Source organism: Hesperophylax consimilis, chromosome 30 (assembly GCF_061612785.1).
Source record: "Hesperophylax consimilis isolate HC1 chromosome 30, BYU_Hcon_1.0, whole genome shotgun sequence".
Taxonomy (NCBI): domain Eukaryota; kingdom Metazoa; phylum Arthropoda; class Insecta; order Trichoptera; family Limnephilidae; genus Hesperophylax; species Hesperophylax consimilis.
In genome coordinates, this window is record NC_142865.1 from 14,852,211 (window position 1) to 14,861,649 (window position 9,439).

Sequence of the window (9,439 nt, forward strand, 5' to 3'; positions counted from 1 at the left end):
TGACGAGCCTCGTACTGGCACAGTTGGTGGACGGGGTAGTCTCTCTCCCTGCAGCAGCTGGTACAGTTCCTTCGCTACCTAGGACTCTTGCAGCAGAGTCTCCATCTTCTGTCTTTGTCGAGCGTCACAGCGGTGCTGCCAAGGTTTGTTGTCTATGTGAGGATGTTGTGTCGGCGCTCTTTATTGGCAGCAGACACATGTCAGCGCTATATTGGCAGCAGACACATGTCAGCGCTATATTGGCGGCAGACACATACCTGAACGGATGACGAACCTCGTGCTGGCACAGTTGGTCTAAATAACAAATGTAGATCCTAGGAAATAAACTGCACAGCGCCCTTGAGGTGATTTTTCACAAAAACGGCGCTCTACAAATTATCCAATTATTATTATTATTATTATTATTAACTTATTACTTCTTTATTAAATTTTATTTTCACTTAAGGCGATGCCATAAGTAGTAATGCAAAATCATGTGTTTTTGGTTTGAAAATTTGGTCGCCTAGAAATGTTTCGGATGCTTTAATTAAATACTACGAGTAGAATACATCTTGGCCTTTGAAATAATCGAGTAATTTTTAGATACGTCTTTTTATAAGTCCAGAAAAAAATGTAAAGGCCTATGAAAACTGCTTTAAAGTTCAAAATCTCCTACTTACAAACCCATTTTCGGTTATGATTTTATTGTATTATGTGGCAAATTAAGTTATTTATAAAATGATCGGAAATAAATTAAATATTTATGCGTGAACATCCACAAAATAAAATAAAAGGCACTTTTGGCCATGTTTTTTTCTTGCATAAATCAAAACAGGCGGATGGGTGTTAAGCGGGAATTTAAACCTTATCGCCATCTACGTAAGGGTTGTTATTGATAGCGGCTCAATTTAAAATATTACAAGACGTGGTGCATCGCCTTAAAAACTTTTCATATAATTCTATAGAGTATTGAACAATTTTATTATTTCTTTTTTGGAATTTTCAAATCATCTGGTAATAGTCGAAAAACCGAAAACTAAGAACGGGTTGTTTCGGATAATTTGAACAATTCATCAAATTTCAAAGTTGATTTTCAACTTCCGTGTAATTTTGTGAAGCAACTGATAAATTATGATACAATAATAGCACTTGAATAGAACCTTCACAGAACTTGAAAATCAACTTTGAAATTTGATGAATTGTTCAAATACGTGAAATAATCAAAACATAATAAAATATTACAGAAAGATTATGTTGAATTTAACTTCACAATGTTTAATTTGCTAAAAATTACGATATTTTAAAGAAATTATGTTTCTCTAAAAACACTTCTCCTGATTGCTTGCATGATATAAAAAATATATTACAAACTAGCTGTACCCCGCCACACGTTGCTGTAGCTAAGTCAGGCTCTGCAGATAGAGGAACAATATAAAAACCGATGTGAAACTTCACAAAGCAATCCAAAATACTCACATTTGTCGGGAACCAGTGGGACTATAGCATCCCTAAATGAGTATATTGTGAGGCTAAAGGGAGTGGGAAATGGCGAAGAGGAAGGTGAGGAAGTACTTGGCTATTCAGATCTGGCCACCAAACATGGCTAAAGCCATTAAGAGCAACGTTTTGTTTCTGAATGGTGGTCTTTCATCAGGGAGATTTTGTGAGTATTACTAACATTAACTCTTTGAGAATTAAAAACTCTAACAAATTGTATGTTCAAAACAACGATGACCTACTATTTTAAAATATGACGATACTGAAGCAGATATTGAAGCAGATACCATTTTAAAATATGACGATAATTACTTTTTTAATGTGTTACCGCACGTACAAGAATCTCAACTACCCGGGCCAAGTGGAAAGATGGCATCCTAAGTATAGAGAACTTCCTTCAGCCTTGCAACATTCCCAAAATTGGGTAAAAAAGAATTGCAACCATAATTGCAATAGACTACAAATATTCCAAAATAAATACATTCGCACAGTACTGGGAGCCCCCAAGTGGATAAAAAATAATTCTCCAACAACAAATTTAAACTCATGATGAAAGAGAAAGCGGCCTTATTCGACCGAAGCTCTGTATGCCAGTTATACAACATGAACAACGTTATACAACGTGTATGGTGGCGATGAAAATAAATAAATCGCTATTTTTTAACTCCTCGGGTTACACAGATTATCATTTGATATCACGTTTTATCTAGAATTGTTCCCAACTCAATGGTAAGCTTATTATTACCAAGCTGTACCCCGCCACGCTGTTGCACAGTCTTTCTGTGCAGATAAAGAAACAATAGCGCGTTTTGCTTCTACGCCCAAAAGTTGCACTTTTTTTAAAAAAAAACATGTTTTTTCCTCTCACATGTGAAATAACATTTATATACAGGATTTTCCAATAAGAGGTATTATTTTGATATTCAAAGAAAAATGCCATTTTTTAATATAAATTATCGAATGTTTATTTCATTATAAAGATGAAGGTATGCCGTTAATAGTGAAAAATAATATCAGTCAAGTGACCACCACGACCACGCCTACAGAACCATATCCTTTTCATGAAATTTTCCATAACCAAATCGCAAAGTGGCTGCCTTATGTCCTCGATAGCCTCACGAATTCCATCTTTGAGGTCTTGAATCGACGCTGGGCTGTTGGCGTAGACCTTCTCGTGGCACAAAGGAAGAAGTCGCAAGGTGTTACATCACAAGATCTCGGTGGCCAATTTTGTTCACCTCTTCCAGAGAAAACACGCTCCGGAAACTTTTCCCGTAAAAGATCAATGGTTTCGTTGCTTGTGTGGCACGTAGAGCCATCTTGTTGAAAGTAAACGTTGTCCAGATCAATACCATCCAATTCCGGCCATAAAAAATCATTAATTCCTTAATTAATATTCAAAATTAATTAATATAAAAACACACGCGTATTCGAATGCAATGTTGGGTCAAAATTTAAATAGATAAATAGATTCCCGAGAAATCATTATGCTGCCCACGCGAGAGTGTAAACGGGTTTTATATAATCAACAAGATGTACATAAACTTAGATTGAATTGTTTTATTTAATTTATGTTTGCCAACTGGGTATTAACACACTATGTGGAAGTCGATTCATTACAACGTGTAGCAAGAGAAAACAGTATTCTCAGAAAAAAATTGTGTGTTTTTTTTTTAAATCGACATATCTTCGAAAGTTATAGATATTTTGCAATAAAATTTTCTGTTTTGTACTGCTATCATGTTACAGTTTTATGCATACCATACAAATATCCCAACTGCTCTTAGCAAGTGGGACTTTAGCATATTTAAAGGAAGTGGAAAGGAGAAGGAAATAATACAAATCAATGTTACCTCATGATTACTGTTTCACTGAGTTATTATGTATTTCCATCGAACAATTAGGATACATCACACGTTTTTAATGTAAATAAATAAATATATACAGGGTGTATCGGCAAGTACCAGACAAAACTTTAACCAGCTATTCCTCAGCACATTTGGAGTAAAAAATGTTATGGGCGCTTTGCTGTCCGGTAACATTTTTTTTCCATTAAAAACAAAAAATAAATAAAAAATCCACACTCCGTCACTATCATTTGCATTGTTTCTCGTGTTCAACATCTGTTATTAGCAAGTGTGTCAAAAAAAGTCCTCGCTCTTTCGTACACACTAAATAATAATAGTTAAAACTGAGACGAATGGTGCCGTGCCATTTCGTTGTGATTGTAAAAGCGCGCCAACGTAGGTACGTACGTACATTATTTAACTAAACTCGAACAAAATATTGCCAGATGGGTTTTCAAACTTTGACAAAGGATAAAACATTTGTGACATGTGGTGAAAATATGAATAGTAAATTTTTTATTAAAAAAAAATGTTACCAGACAGCAAAGCGCCCATAACATTTTTTACTCCAAATGTGCTCAGGAATAGCTGGTTAAAGTTTTGTTGCATTATTGACCAGTTGCTTTACAGAAATGAAATAATAACTGAACCTTAACAAACTTTCACGTGAACTTGAAAATTAACTTTAAAATTTGATGAATTATTAAAATTCTGCAAAACAGCCCGTGCTAAGTCTACTGACACTAAACAGTTTATTAAAAAATTTCAAATGATCTTATAATTAAAATGAATACTATGTAATTACTTATTTGTAATTTAGTTCGAAACATTCCGTAGACTTATACGTAATTATTATACAAGAAAAGCACCTTTCAATGGATTATCCCCTTAAATGTGTTTACTGACATAGGGTAAACTATTTCAGTTCTATAGAATTAAGCGTCGTTATTACTTGAAGAAGTTTTCTATTTAATTAACTCTGTTAAACATTACGCTGTTTCATAGCAGGATGTGTATAGAGAGGATGTCTTGGCACACACTCCTTGCTTCATTCACATTCATACATCGTATCATACAGGGTTTTAAAGATCAATGGTTTCGTTGCTTGTGTTACACGTAGCGTTGAAAGTAAACGTTTTCCAGATCAATACCATCCAATTCCAGCCATAAAAAATCATTAATCATCTCTCGATAGCGCAATCCATTCACCGTAACTGTTGCTCCAGCCTCATTTTCGAAAAAGTAAGGTCCAATGACTCCGAGGGACCATAAACGGCACCAAAAAGTCACACGTTGAGAATAGAAAGGCTTTTCAACAATAACTCTTGGGTTTTCCGAGCCCCAGATGCGACAATTTTGCTTTTTGACGAAGCCACCGAGGTGGAAATGGCCCTCATCACTCAAGATGATTTGCATTTGATTCACTCAAGTGAATTTTAATAATTTCAATGCGTTGTCGAAGCGTGTATCGTTCCATTTTTATTAATGGCGTAGTTTCTACTTGTAAAATGTCAAAAATGACAGCTTCAAAAGTAACATCTATCGAAATAGCAGGCTATTCAAAATAACACCTATTATTGAAAAACCCTGTACATACTCTTTTATAATTCTGCCTCTTGACACGAACTCAAGTACTCAAGAACTCGATTAACTTAATGTTCTTCTACCGACTCAAGCGATAGGTTGTATATATAATTTACCATATTATTTAAATAATATAATTTCTCAAAATATTAATATTGAAACTTATGAAATGTTTACTGCGGCTTAAAGCTAAATAATCCACCCACATTTCGCTGCTTAAGCCATATTTTTTGGTTCTTAAATTTGGTACATTATGATAAGCGATCGCCGTAAACGTTTTTTGCAAAATTGGCATAATGTGCCGAAAATCGCTCGATATGCTACAGTATCCTAGTTAATTTCTCAGTTCATCCGGTCTTCATGTCTAAACGATCTAAGCGTCCCTTTCTCAATCTTCCTCATTGATCCCTCCGGGTCTCCGTGATTGAGTGGTAACGCTCTCAACTACCAAGCCAGAGGCTGCGGGTTCAAATCTACAATTTAGTCATTTAAAATAATATAAGTTATATTTTTGGCAGGTTCCATAATGGAAGACACTCTCAGTATCGCCACATTCGGAATTTAGACTTGAAACTATCCGTGTTTGTCGACAAGATCAGAAGATGAATATATTATTGCCTCGTACATTCACATTTAAACTACTTGATTGAAATCTGAGGAAAAGCATACGAAACATACATAAAAGAAACTACAGGTGACACAAAACGAAGTAATCAAAAAGCGATTTCACTTCAATGCCTAGAAACTGTAGAAAAAAAATATATACGGAAACAAAACCGTTAACATTAAGAAAACTATATGAATAGATCAGCAACAGATCAGCAAGAGATCAGCAATAGATCAGCAATAGATCAGCAACACTATCAGCTATAGGAAAACCGATGGAACCCAAGCGCAAGCTAAATACTAAGTTTGGTGATAGCGCCTTCGGAGCATCAGGGCCGAAGGCTTGGAATAAACTCCCTCCGGAACTAAGATCCATAACGAGTCCCACAGAATTAAGGTCTAAACTAAAAACTTACCTATTTAAGCTGTCATACCCTTAAAATTAAATATACCATTCCTGAGAGAAAATCCAATACAAAATCCCAATTATATCCAATTTTTCAATTATGTCCTAAATCCGGTATCTAAATTTCGCTAATAAACAATTAGTTAATTTTATTCAAGTGTTAATCTCAAGTGACCTACCAGGTAAGTACGTTACTGTATATTATATACCCATATATAGTTAGTAATAACATAGATCATTGTAGAAATAAAAAATCATCCATATATAACTATTTGATGATATTATCGACATATAGATTATCCAAGGTTGATATTTTCAGTTGCGAACTTAATATATATAAGAGGTCCATAAAAGAATATTTCTGTGATGGTTTGTGAATAATTTTTATGTCTCTATTTTTTATATCTCTATAATGGTTTGATATATCCACAACCTCTCTGCATGGCTATAAATGTATTGTTTTGTATAATTTTTTTAATCCATATTCCTTTCTCACAAATTGATTTTGATTATTCCATATTATGATGTCTCAGTTAAAGTCACAAGGAGGAAATCCATAATTGGTTTTATTTTATTTTATAATATTTATGTACAAACTGATTAAATGTAAACTGTCGATTTCCCGAAAATGAATAAATAAATTATTATAATACATGTCTCCTTATAAACAAAATAAATAATAAACTAATACATACAAATACAGAACACATTAAAACGCCCCAATTACACACACACTTTACATGGCAACACGATAACATACATTTAAACAGCATACGCCATACATACTCACTATGGCAAGCAATCCATTGGTTACGAGGGGGATAACATATATAATTACCTTTCAGACAATGTTAAAAAAGAAAAAAATGAATTTATCTAAGTGATTTATATTTAAATAAGTGAAAACTTAATTTTCTTTTATCTGGAATAAAAAACTTTTAAAAAATGATGTGTTAAGAAAATGAAGATTATGTCGGGCGATCTTAATGATAGTATGATACAGTTAAATATGACCGAAGGAGAGAGGGTAGAGCAAAGCCCAGCAAGGCTGAGGTCCTGTGTTCAATCCTAGATGCAACCGTATCTTTCTCTGATTTCTGTGTTTCACATTTTTTTGTTTGAAAGTCGTTAAAATTGTCTTTAATGATTAAATATTCCAATATGATATTTTTTCAGAAAGTTATTAAAAAATAAATTGTCAAAATAATTTATTTTTTTTCATTTTATTTAATTCTCTGTTTCTGTTGAAGTGATTCTCAGAGGGATAAAATTTTTGAAAACTTTATCACGCGTAAAATTATTACTGTAACATTTCCGCGTAACTGAATTTTCTTTTCGACGTCATAAAATTAATTTAACATCATTCTATTCTTGGCAGCTATGGTTTAATTTTTTAATAAAATTTTATATCTGTTTCAAATATTCGTTTAGGAATTGCTAATATTATCTTCAATAATCGATAGAAACGTGTTGAGGTCGTTTCGTATTCCAAAAGTACACTCAACTTTTCCTACTTTCTTTTAGTGAAATTGATCAAACATTGAATATCACATTTCTAGATACTCATCTATTCAGTGGTTGAAATTTGCACTGACGAAAATTTTTGATTAATTATACTTTACAATTGAATGAATTTAAAAATATTATTATTTTTAGCAAGATTTTGAAATAATTTAAGAAGTTTTTGGATTCATTTCAAAACACATCATTTTTATACCGGTATTTTAATTGAATATGCTCCGAGAAAGAAAGGTCGTTGATGCCTTCGGCACTGGTGCACAGTCGAGAAGCAAGCCATACCCAGTTGACATTTGTCACATTAGAACGGGTTCACCTCCTTTCTTTCCACAAAAAGACGCTCTACGTAGCATCCCCGAAGGTGTTGTAGGCCCTAAGGGAATTATTCAAATATTTTCTTCAGGGCCTCTTGTGTGGAGAGAATGTAATACAAATACATAAAACTTCCCGGCTTCGCTCGTGACATGTTGTTAGGTTGATGGAGCAGGAAGGGGAAATAGATGGGGTGGAGGAAGGTTGGAAATAACCCGTTCTTAACCCTTTCATCCCCAGTGTTAATTCAAATTAACATGAACTTTGTGATTTTTTTCACCGTAACGGTAGCAATTTAGAAAAGCCTTGTTTTTGTTTTCTTATAACTTGTAATTTTTTCTGTGGCATCTATTTTTTCCGCTCTGTTGAAATCCTTATTCCCGCCACAAAGACGATAAATATTTTGACATCTGCTGATTGTGAGTTTCATCGAATTTCTGCCGTCATTGATTACTTAATTTAAAGTGAGATATCAATATTTTCTACTCGAATTACAAATATTTTAACGCATTAAGATGTGTTCTATAATAATAATATCAGTTCAATTCACGGCTCAGAGTCATTTGCCAGAATATTGTAAATGATTTTCAATGTTAATTCAAATTAACACTGGTAGTGACGGACATGTTTTCGACTAGTATGGCGAATTTTTAAAGATTTGTTATCCTAGATTATTTCTTTATTTCTTAATGAATTTTAGTAAATATGTTATTTGTTTGTTCCTTAGAGATTATCACTACATTTTAAATATGCATTTTTGACATGAAACAGTTATTTGTATTACTTTTTTGTTATGTTTATTTTACCTTGAATAATTTCTAAAAAAAAAAAATTAAATACCAAAAATTTTCAAATAATTTTGTGGTGCATTATTAAGGAATACATATTTTATAAATGTGGAAACAATGATGCGGGTGTGAAAGGGTTAAGATCTGGTCACCAAACAATGCTAGTGCATTAGAACCTTTTGCAAATAATCTGGAATTCTTTGACACAATGTATTTTTTTTACATAAACTCCATATAGGAGACCTTCAGGAAAATAATTTCCCTCGGGGTCTATGTCATCTTTGAAATACACATTGTAGGAAGAAGGAAACATAGAAGCTGAAACATCGTTGCAAAGCCGAGCTGACTAAAGAACCATTAAGTTCTTCGTAGCGTCTTCCATTGAATTACCAGTAGAACAATGACAGCATTCCCACCTGGCGCCCGAGCTTTATAGACTGCAATCTGTTTGTTAAAATTGGGGAATCTTTCACACAGAGTCATTATAAACATATTATTATGCCAAGATTACAACACTAATCCTCCTTTAGAAGACCGTCGGAAAAAATATGATTCGTTTCTTTAAAATTATCAACAATTTTATTGACTCACCTATATTACTAGAACTCATCTCATTCAATATACCTTCTCGTAGACTCAGAAATAAAGAACTGCTCTTCCTCAATCAACACTCGACTAAGTGTGATTCTATTCAATATTGTCCACAATATGTAGAGTGGTCAACTCACGGCAAGATCTTGATTTTTTTGGTATAAGTTAGAATGTATTTTGTCGCTCACTATGCAATTGAGGATATTTTGTATCACTTTAGTTTTAGCAAGGTCTTGACTTGACTTGACACTTCTTTTCCCTGTTTGTCTCTGCTTTTATATAACATCCTTTAGCAAAACTCTTTACTCTTT